This window comes from Sinocyclocheilus anshuiensis, unplaced genomic scaffold, assembly GCF_001515605.1.
Source record: "Sinocyclocheilus anshuiensis isolate Anshui unplaced genomic scaffold, SAMN03320099.WGS_v1.1 scaffold502, whole genome shotgun sequence".
NCBI lineage: Eukaryota > Metazoa > Chordata > Actinopteri > Cypriniformes > Cyprinidae > Sinocyclocheilus > Sinocyclocheilus anshuiensis.
In genome coordinates this window covers 468,139-479,830 of record NW_015544194.1, presented here as the reverse complement: position 1 = coordinate 479,830, position 11,692 = coordinate 468,139, and the positions used below count along the sequence as shown (strand labels likewise).

General features: G+C 36.3%; 1 protein-coding gene across 1 annotated transcript in view; it reads left to right on the top strand.

The window, feature by feature from the left end:
- Positions 1-3,466: 3,466 nt before the first annotated feature.
- LOC107696637 (USP6 N-terminal-like protein) overlaps positions 3,467-11,692 on the top strand; it is a 32,784-nt gene continuing 24,558 nt past the window's right edge. Inside the window, exon 1 of the mRNA XM_016497084.1 lies at positions 3,467-3,593. The gene's annotated coding sequence lies outside the window, so the exon portion shown is untranslated. The remainder of the gene's footprint in view (positions 3,594-11,692) is intronic.

Below are 11,692 nucleotides of genomic sequence, written 5' to 3'. Positions count from 1 at the left end.
TTTTCAAACAATTCCATGAACATCTAGTAACTTTTGACATACTGTATATCCTTGGTGCTCCCATTTTTATTCTCATTCCATTTACTTTCAGTGGTTCATTTCAGGTGATCTGCTGTTATTTCTCTTTCCCTGAATGGATTTGATTTGTATCTTGGATAATACAAGGCAATAAGATACTCAGAAACAGGTAAAAGAACAAAAGAAAAGGTGTGGCCCTCGCCCCCCGTACTCCAGTGCCTTGCTTTTCACCAGAGACAGCAAATCCCCTCAGAAAAACAAACTTACGTAACCGCAAGGCGCACCTGCAGTGAGTACAGAAGAGAAAACTTGAAAGCAACAGTGTTTGAATGGCTGGACTTAAAACCAACTGTCATAATATGTAAAGCAATATGGCCATGATTCATAAAACTTTCATCTGTAATTGTTTAGAATTCACCTCTTCCATCGATTCTGTCATGAGTTTTGAGTTTATTTTAATGACCGTAAAAAAAATTAAAAAAAAAGAAACTCCAGATTGTGACCTTGCATGCTTCATTCACTATAAGGGAATGTCTCATCTAGCTATGATGAAAGCCAAGCCAGCATAAACAGAACAGAAGGGAAACACTCATGCAACCCTTTGACCCTTCAGTGTGTCCACATGTTGGACGTTGAGGTTATCTGTGGTAATGCTTTTAGCTTGGAATTTCTTGCCACCTAGTGGACAAAAAGGGACGTACTGTACATTATATGCAAATATGGAGTCATGAGTGTATTTTCACAGACTATGAAACTACTATATAAATGATTTGATCTTCACAGAGATAACTGAATAACTGTGGATTAATTGAACTGAATTTGGACTAAACTCCTTAATGCAAATGTTTATTCATAAAAACTTTACTGTACACTCTAAAAAATGCTGGGTTAAATACAACCCAGTCCTGGGTAAAATAGGGACAAACCCAGCAATTGGGTTGTTTTGACCCAGCGGTTGGGTTACTACCCAGAAGGTTGGGTTAAACATTTAACCAAACCGCTGGGTCAAAACAACCCAATTGCTGGGCTTGTCCCTATTTTACCCAGCACTGGGTTGTATTTAACCCAGCATTTTTTAGAGTGTATATTTACAATGCCTTTTTTCATTCTTAGTGGTTTCATCTATTGTTTTTTGAGCTGCATGTTTAGGGCATTGTCTATGATACACCTACTGAATTGATTGTATTTACTTTTCAACTCCTTTTCCCCATCCTTTGTTACTTATCTACTATAAGTTTGTTGACACTATTAATAAGCCCTCAATGCATTCACATGTGTGTCCTTTCATTGCTCTCTCTTACTGCCAACATGTGACATTAAAGCAGTGAACATACAGTGTTGCTGGTAAATAATGATAACGGTAAGTTTATCTTCATTCTCCTTCATTGAAACAATAATTATGTTAGTCTAGTATCTATGTATTTCAAAAAATTGCAAAAAATGTTTCTTGATTGCTAGCACAAAAATCTTAAAATTACACACCAACTTGTACAAACCTCAATCTTTGTCAAATATTTTAACCAAAAACATATTTGCTTTTGTCATGATCAAACTTTAGCTTAATATGATAAAGAATACTAGTGGGATCAATTTAAAAACGGGTGTATGAAGTTATCTGATATATAAACTTGCCTTTGTCACAAATCACAGCTGTTTAGGTGACATTACAGCTCTGTTGCAAAACCTAGTTATTGTGTCAGTTAATTGGCCAATGCTACCAAAATGAATTATATGACAATGTGTCAGGCCCTACATGTAAACAGAAAACATTCCATGTTTATTTATGGAATATACATGTCTGTCTGACAGAATTTTATGGATGATTTTGCATGTAATGGTTCACACAAAGAAATAATGTTAAGCTGTGAAGCTGTGAAGAGTAGCCTATGACAGTTTCACTGAGAATCAGCTCATCAGTTTTGAGCAAATCATGTACAATTAGGTATTGTGTAAATTGCAGACAAATTGAAAATTTTATATGCTCTTTTGTACAAAACATTTGCAATTTTTCTTGAATGATTAAGAAAGTCAAATCCGAAGTGAACAAGAAACTAACTGTTCAGAGATTTGAATTTATTGTTTTGAGAGATAGAGAGAGAACAAAAATCTCTTTCAAGAATTAAGCCAAAGAGACTGAGAAAAACTGTGGCAGCTCTATTCAATATAGGAGTATACAGGTTTTATTTAAGAGCAGGCAGTATAAAAGTAGTTGGAAAAAAGGTAATTACTTTGATCTATCTATCTATCTATCTATCTATCTATCTATCTATCACTGAGTGGGGCATTCAGTAAATTACTGTAGCCTACATCACTGATAGTGAAATGTAAAACATCACTATAGCTATCTGGCTATCAGTCTGTCTGTATGTCTTTCTGCCTGTCTTTTCCATATCTTTAATATTATTTGAAAGGTTATTGTGTTTTACAGTTTTTCTCAATTGCTTTGGCACATTTTTCGAAACAAAACCACGATTTATGACATGATCCACAAGTGTGGCTCTGATTTCATCAGAGACTCTGACTCTTCTATTTCCACCTCTTCCTCTATTATGTCTTCCTCTAACACCACCACCACGTATTCTTACACGTCTTCCAATTGCTCTTCCACGAGCATGTTGCTGCAGTTCAGGGTTGTGGAAGTCCTCCATTCTTAGTGATTGTGCTGTGGGCAATCTACATATATATGCTCCCAAACTTGATTGGTTAAATGGTTGAATGGTTGATTCAAATTGTATTGCAATTAGAGGTCATTTGCCAGTTTAGCAGACATTACAAACAATGTCAATGTCAGATATTTATGGAATATACATGCGTGTATACCAATTTTTCATAATTGAATGGATCGTTTTGAATGTGATGGCTTACACGATGAAAAATGATTGAGAAGTTGTGAAGAGTTTGACAGTTTAAGTGAGAATCGGCTCATCAGTTTTGATCAACAAGCCATATGCAATTAGTTGTTGTGCAAACTGCAGACAATTGTACTTACTGTGTGCACACGTGCCAAAGCATTTGCAATTTGCTCAAATCAATAAGAAATTCCAATCTGATGTGAACAAGAAGCTAATTGTTCAGAGATCTGAACTTATTGTTTCGGGAAAAAAAAGTTTCATTCGAGAATTGAGCCAAAGCAATTGAGAAAAACTGTAAATTTGAAAATGGAAGAGCCTCTTTAAAACATGACATTTCAGTTTTGGGTGAACTATCCCTTTAAGGCTCAACACAAACCACACCAAACTGTTTAGACATTTTGCATAAAGTTTGTATAACATTCTTTATCACTGAGAGGTGTAGATGCGCTTGCTCAGTAGATGCCTATGGACGGTCATCATTTCCATAGTTTGTCACGTGACCTACCCTGCCAGCAGCGGTCCACAGCAGGCTGTACCGGCAGATCACGTGACCAGCTGCCAGCCAGGATCGAACTGTAAGCTGCTCTCTGACGTGCTGCTTTGCGCTCCTCTCAATACTGTTACATGCAGCTATTGTATTCGCCACGGGATTTTAGCTATTCGCTTCGCTTTACCTCCCATGTTTCCAGCGACGAAGGAATGAAGAGACTTTTCAATTAAACGGTAATATACACACATATATATATATATATTTTTCCATTTATGGGGATTTTATTTATGAATTCGCTATTATACCATTCGGTTCTCTGTTTATTCTCACTGCTCCTGAATGTTGCATACCATAACAGTGATATTATGCAAGATCCAATATAGCCACAGAAAGAACTACAACGACACAACAGAGTGTAATTTTAAGTGATTCTCATTATAATAAAATATATGTAGCCTATTATAATTATATTTATTATAATTTTGCAACTGGGCTGTGAGCGTTTTGAAATCCACAACATTTACCAACATCTCGGTTATGTCGCCTGTTTTAAATTAATTCAGTCGATTTAAATCAAAATGCACGTATAATTGGTAGTTATTTTAAGAACCAGTTTATGAATATGCACGAGAGAAAGCAATAGAGTCCATTCACTTTCAGTGGATTTAAATCGAAGCTGTTTACAAACATTCCCTCTTGATCACAGCTCTGAAATGCATCCTTCAGTCTAGTGCAGTTCATGTGATTCGTTTATGGAATCTCCGTATTCCAGACACATCTCTGATGCTTTCTTTTGTGTCTGCGTTTCTACATTCTCTTTCTTCTTTCTTAACGGCAGGTTTACATGCACACTTTCTTTTGTTGTTTTTGATTGGGTGGTTATGTTTTGGTTCCTTTATTCTGCTTTACTGTTTGGCGGTGCTAGAGATGCACTCATTCATTATAGTGGAATATTATGATTTTAGAGGAATATTCCTTTATAATCAGCATATTATGAATAAACTGCTATTATTTGGAGTTACCAGAAATGCACTCATTCATTAATTCTCGGTCATATCCTTAAAAATAACACACAGTATAGCACTATAAACTGCAATAAGTAGAATGTAGAAACTGGATTATTGGCTTAATCTGGTTATGCATTTACACAAATAACACTTGCATAAACAGAATATGATGTGGTCTTCTTTAGAATATCCAACATACTGTAACTGAATGTTTATATTTGTGCAAATCAAAACAAAGGTAATTCTGGTAAATATTAGATAAAGACAGTGAGAAGCCAAGCTATTTAGGAAAGACATTGTTTGGTCTCATGGCCTACATCTTGCAATTCACTGTTCTTGTGTATTTTTATGATTTTATGAGTTGCTTAAATAATATCCAAAGAGAGAACATCTCCAGTGTTTCCATAAGAGAAAACATGGTCAGTGTATCTCTCTTTTGTCCATACACAAACATGCACACATATTTAGAGGGTAAATTATGCTGCTTTTGCCTTTCCACACTCAGATGTTCAGTAGATTGAAGTAGGCCAATGACAGATCTGTGTGTAAGCTTTTGGGTGGGCTTCTTTGCAGATGTATTTTACAGTCATTTTGCCCTCATATTGCTCATACTGGCCTGTCTCATTTAACTGTAGGTGAGAGCAGAATAACTTTTAAACATTTTTGCTCACAGCCTCAAATGCAACCTGTAAATGTGTGTTAGTGCATGCTATTTATAATCCTTTAGTTAATTTTCCAAAATGTTTGTATTGTCTCGTATTTTAAAATATGGGATACACCTTTTCAGTGATGGTCAGAAGAGAGATTTCACTGAATTGTGTCCAGTTTTTTTTGTACTCATATGAACGTTCATACCAGTGTAACAAACTGACGTGGCTCTGTTTATGGATGGCTGAGTAACTAAATATAAACACTGCTCATCTGGCAGACATATAAACTGTTCACTGATAGGCATACTTGTGTGTAGCCAGACTTTTGACTATGGCATAATGTCTGGTCCTCATTGCAATCTGGTCAAATCTGTTTAACAGGGAATACAGAAAAAATCTGACTTTCTGAGTGAGGACAAAATACGATATACAACTTTACTTTGTTTCCAGGTTTTAACTGGTGATTTCAGTCATTTTTGGGTGCAATCAGACAGTCAGTGAATGGATTGTGGGAGGTCTGTGGGTGTGCTGTCTGAGACTGAGACTAGACTGCACATTATCTTCTGTTGCTTTTTGTTGATGTCATAGGGATTAGTTATTCGTATGAATCTGTTTATGTATGTTTCACAGTCTTTGTCCTAAATCATTAGAGACATGCATTTTTTTAATCCATTTACTCAGAACTGATTATAAATATCTGCTACTGTGACACTGCATTGCTTGAAACCTTCACAAATATTGCCTGTAAAGAGTTGGTTCACCCAAAAATTAAATCATCATTTACTCACCCCCATTTGTACAGAAACTATGATGAACAGATTTAATTTAGGCTTTTATTTACAAATAAACATTGGTCAGTGCTCATACATGGAAGCTCAACTGTACTCAGTTGATATATAAGAATAACCCTCATTAGTTCTTGTGGCAGCTCAAATATTGAATAGACTTTCAATTGAAGGACAGCAATCTCTCAAGTTTCACTGAAAATGTGTTTTGAAGAGGAACAAAAGTCATGCAAGTTTGGAAGGACATGGTGCTGAGTAAATGAACACAGACATCCCTCACTTTAAGCCAAATAATGTTTTTAAGCACCACATTTTCCTGCTGTTGAATTATGCAATGCTAACTCTTGACTGTCAAGAATAATGGTTATAATTATCTGTCATTAGGATGAGCTAGCTAATTTATCTATTCTGTTGTCAGACCACAATTTGCCTAAAGGCCATTTTTGCAGTAGATCTCTGTGGAAATATCTCTGTTGCTTGGCCAGCTATTGTTTTTTACTGTAAATAAAATAAAAGAAATAAATAAATAATGGTTATTGCATAATGAGCTTTTTATCCACGCCCATTACCCATAATTGTTATCCATATGGCCACAGCTTTATCAGTCAGTGGCGGTGACATTAAAACACACACTCTCTTCACTGAGATTGATCTAAATCAGCTAATTTAATTTCAAGGCTTTCTTTTATTAAGTTTTAATTTTAAGTCTTTTCCCTGTAGTATTGAGAGCTACGGTAGAGAAGTGGGGCAGGAAATGACAAGGGAGAACAGGCTGAAACGACTGTTCTCCCTGTCTCAAATTTGCATCAGATTTAAACTTGCATCCCCTGAATGAGCAACATAGCTCAGTTCACTGGATGCTAGGCTATGATTCTGACCTCTATTTAGTCTTTTTTAATTCACTAAAGTGATTACTTTGTGTACTCTCTGTATTGATCTCACACAAGGGTTGATGCTGAATAGTGCAGTAAATACTGTAGTAGCAAAGAGACAGTTACTGTAGGTCACTAATATCCTTATTGTCAGGGTTGTTCTTGAGAGTAAGAAATCTCTGAAGCAATGTAAAATAACTGTGGAGTATGGAGTGCTATCTGCTATGTATTAAACCTGCCCAATTTTAGCAAAACAATCTAAATCAGTTATTTTCGTCAGTGCTGAGCTCATTTTTATTTTACACTCAAAAATGCTCATTGAATCTAGAAGCATAATGCATTTATTGAACATTTAAAAAAAATAAGATTTTCTCTGAACTTTATGTTTCAACTAAAACAAATAGTTAAATAAAATAGTACATTTATTTTTCAAATGTTTTATAAAATGTGTAACTTAAATGCAGTGTAGAAGAAAAAAATTAATAAAAACATCTGCTGAATGCATCAGTATAAATGCTATATAAATAAATACTCCAGAGGCTTACACCAGATTCTGCCTAGCACATTATTTTATAAGTTTACACATTGTACAGGGTTGTATGTTAACTTTATGTTTGCACATAGCACTGGTGCTACAGAGGTTGAAAGTTTTGTAGCGTAGGCCACACAAATGTAGCACTGTGACAGACATCACTTAACTCTTTCATGTGCAAACCAATAGGAATTGTGGGAAATGGAGTTAGATATATGGATTCAGTGCAGTCAAGACATTATTTTCTAAACCATTAGACTACCAAGTAAAATACAGTGGCAGTGGCCTGTCGATTTCACACCACACACAAACAAGCACACAGAAATCCTTGCTTCAGAAAAGTAGCTCTGTCTCTCACACACATGCAAAACTGTATCACATACTACAGGCCATTGTACAGGCCGTTTTACATAGCATGTCCGACATACATGCTGCACTTTACAGCCCTGTTATAAGTTCAACTACACTATTTGTATCATTTTGTGCAGAAGCCTGTGTATGTAGAGCACATGCATTAACCACTAGGCCATGGCTCCAACATGAGACATAGTTTTCATTACAGTTTGGTTCATATGAATGTAGCTATTGCACATTTCCTTCCTTCAAACACTTAAAGTGTTACCAGATGTTTTTTGCATGCTTCAGGTTTTGGAGATTCTTATTAGTATTTCCTCTCCAGGATTTGTTTTTCCATCAAAGGTATCCTTACCTCTGTGGGGAGGTGTTCATATTATATAATATATTTTTGTTTATTTAAAAAAAATGCCTTATATATTTTGTGTAAAACTGGGAACTGGTACCATTCCAGCATACTACTACTCAGTTACCAGTCACTCAGATGTTAACACTTGTCACTGCCATATGCTTGTGCTCAAACAAAACGACAGCACTTAACTCAAGTACATTAACCAAACAACTTGCCACATTAATAATCGGTCTTGGTGTTGCCCCCACTGTGTGTGTGTGACTCTCAGTCAAGACAAGGCTCCCTCAGTGTGTTGAAGTGCTCTACATCTGTGAGCAAGTACGAGGCAGTGACGGCCCACCCAGATGGCGGTGCGAGTGATGCCAATTGTCCTTGCTCAACCACTGACAACTGCTCTCCCCCTGACAACTGTTACTCTCCCCAGCTCTAAATGTTTACCTTCTCCCTTTCACATCGGAACAGTAAATGGCAACAGGGCAGACCTATATGATTATCCGAATTAGAACTCTTTCCTCAAACAAAAAGCATCATACTGTCCAGTCCTGGCTTTGCTTAAACCTTGACCTCTTTGTTTTCTTGCATAAAGGGAACCACTCACTGTAGTCTTTTTTTCCATATCCACACTAGACTCAGTCTGGTCCTCAGATTTCGGTGCACGCCCAGGAGCCTGGCCAACAAGGCCTGATGTCACAGTTTGAAATGAGTCTCGAAGGTGTAGTGCAATGTTTTGAGAATGAGAAATATTCGACTTGAAGCCCTTGTGTTTGTGTTAATCTCCTCCGCCAAACTGAATGAATATGTGACAAGCTTTTTTTTTTAAAAACAACCTTATGTAAGTTTCTGCCTACAGCTCTGGGCCAGAAAACTAAAATATAGTGACAGAGTTTTCAAATCAAATTCTGATAGTCTTTTGACTTTTTAGACACTTTTAATAAAGGCAGTATGATAATAACTAAAAGTGATGTTTAGATTGAAAGTTGTGTCATGCATGCATATTGCTATTTAAAAATGCCGAAGACCCCTCTTATTATGTATGCTTGCCAACAAACATAGTACTCATTCAGCACACATGAATAATTCATAGCTTCAACCCACAATGATCCCTTCATTTTTACTGTCATACATACAAGTTATTGTCTTCTTCAAGAAAATATTCTTCACTTGAGTGAACAACAAATCCATCATTACTGTGACATCACTTATGTGCTGAAACTTATTCCAAATGGACATTGTATAACTGTTAGTAATATTAACAAACATTATGTAATGCAAGGCAGAATATGAACCTTTATATTTTTTAATTGACTTATCACTGAGTTATTGCATAATGTTACATTATTCAATTTGCTGTTTTGATCTTTTTAACATAGGTATAGATTTCATGAGAACCTATTCTCTCCTCAGTGTCTATATTTTTGGAGGCCAGTGGGCAGTGATTCCTACAGTAGGTCAGGCATGGAGTTTCACATCCAGCTGGGAAGACGTTCAGCAGAAAGGCCTGTTATTCCAAACACTAGTGAAAGCTGAGACAATTAGAAAGCCAACCGTTAGACTCCGGCTCTCTGGAGAAATGGCTATTTATGGCACCTTGTGTAAGATCTATGCCCGTAGGTCAACATTCTCCCTTGTACTTGACTCCTAAACAGAGTTGGAGAAGAGCGGCAGTCAGGCCTAAAATGGAAAGTCCAGATGAATTAAATAGGCACTTTTACACTGACACAAGCGATCAAAATAAAAAACCCCACCCAGTCTCCATTCAAACAAGAACATAATGTCTTGGCCTAATTTCTGACATACTTGTTCTTCAGGAATAACTGAAACTAAACTCTTTGATCCAATGAATTCAGCAAGTAACTCTTTCTGTGTTTGTTCACAAGAAGAAATTGTTACATAAAAGTGTCTTTTTTATTTTGTCAATAAATAATAAAAACTCAATAAAGGTGCATTCTTCCAATGAGCCTAGGTTGAATCTTATTGAAATTTCACTTGAGTGAACAGAATGACACATACACAAGTATAATAGGGATACAAGCCGGTGGTCAAATTTGACATATTGTACTTCGTACATTTTTAGAAATAGTATACTATAACGTACAACAGAATGTATATCTTTTCTGCGAAATAGTTCTGATGATGTATACTGTCAGCTGATTGGACTGTATGAAATGCTTGCTCATCATTATCCCCAGTAAGGCATCCCACTCTCTCTCCCCTTGAAAGGGGGATGGTACGCAAACCGACCAACGGAGCTACTAAACCACAGTTTTTCTTCTCTCATTCTCAAGTCAAATGCAGCAGTCCAATCTTAAAAAGCAGATAGTTTTCACATGTCACAACATTATATTTAAGATTATTTAAATAATATTGCAACAAGGTCCCTAAAGCCCCTCAGAAAACATCTGCCATTGCCTTGTTGACACCTCACATTTGGGAGGCAGTGGAAATGCATTTCTCAGATATTCTGTTGAAATTAATAGTAGGTTGCATGCTCACCACAGGACATGCAAATGCCTTGTGTGATTCTGCAGGGATTTGGTTGAAGACATGCAACAATTCACTAAAAAACTATATTTTAATGGTAAGATTTTTAATAATTTTTTTAATGATAAGAAACAAACAATCAAGACCCTTATTTCATTATTTGGGTCAGAGAGAGGGTGGAAAATAGTTCAGTGGATGTCAAGGGAAAAAGTATGTGGTCCCTTTAAGGCACACCAAGATGGATTGTATGGTGAATATAAGGTATGAGAATAAAGCTAGGCTGAGTCTCTGTGGCAGCCCAACAGATTCGACTAACAAAAAACACACACAAACTGAGGTTTGGAGAGGAAATACCTCACAGAATACAGAATTCCTGCTGGATAGCTCTTAATTCATCTAAAGCATATGTTATATGTATATGTTATAGTGTATATATGGTATGATTGACTGGACCATTACATTTAAATATTTGCAAATATGCATTGTTCTGAGCACTCGCACATTCAGAATGATAGTCTTGAGGTTTATAATCTGGGGTTTCATCAAAGATTGCATAACCTAATCCTTTAACTGTTTGCTGCAAGGGTGACAGATGACTGATTTCCTTAGGAGAAGTAAGGATTTTAACGCTTATCCTTATGGAAGTCTGACAGATAGATATAAAAACATTTTTTGACGTCTTGGTTTATTTATGTGAGTCTGGGATAAGGCCAGCTTATTCAGATTTCAAATCAGTTTCTTTGAAGGTGACTCTTTTGTGTGTGGGTTTAAGGGGTCATGAACTGCCTTTGTTTTTTGTTTTTTGTACTGTTTTCTGATGCCCATCCAAGGTTCTCAAGATTTCTACATAAAAAAAGACATTGTCTAGAGGTAATAGGCTATTTTCTGTCCCGTTTTGACCCCCCCTCATCAGAACACTCCCTTTGAATAGGTGATTGTAGTCTCAGAAGTAAACGCCCACTGCTATGATTGGCTAACAGTTGTGTATGTTTGACAGCCTACATCCTACACAGATGGACACTGCTGTTTTTTAGGTTAAAAACGTACAAATACTCAGTAAATATCAAATGATCTGTAATAACATACAAAGCAATAGTGACCACGTAATAAAAACAGTTACTCACACTTGTGTGATGCAACATTACTGTCTGATGTAGTCGGCACAGCATCATCTTTTAGTTTCAATCTTTCTGAAAATCTTGCATGGAATTGTGCCTAGTTTGTAAACGAATCCGTGGTAAAATGAAGTAAACAAACTTGGCTCAGATTTCTTACAGGTGCAATCTGGAACTAGTTAAT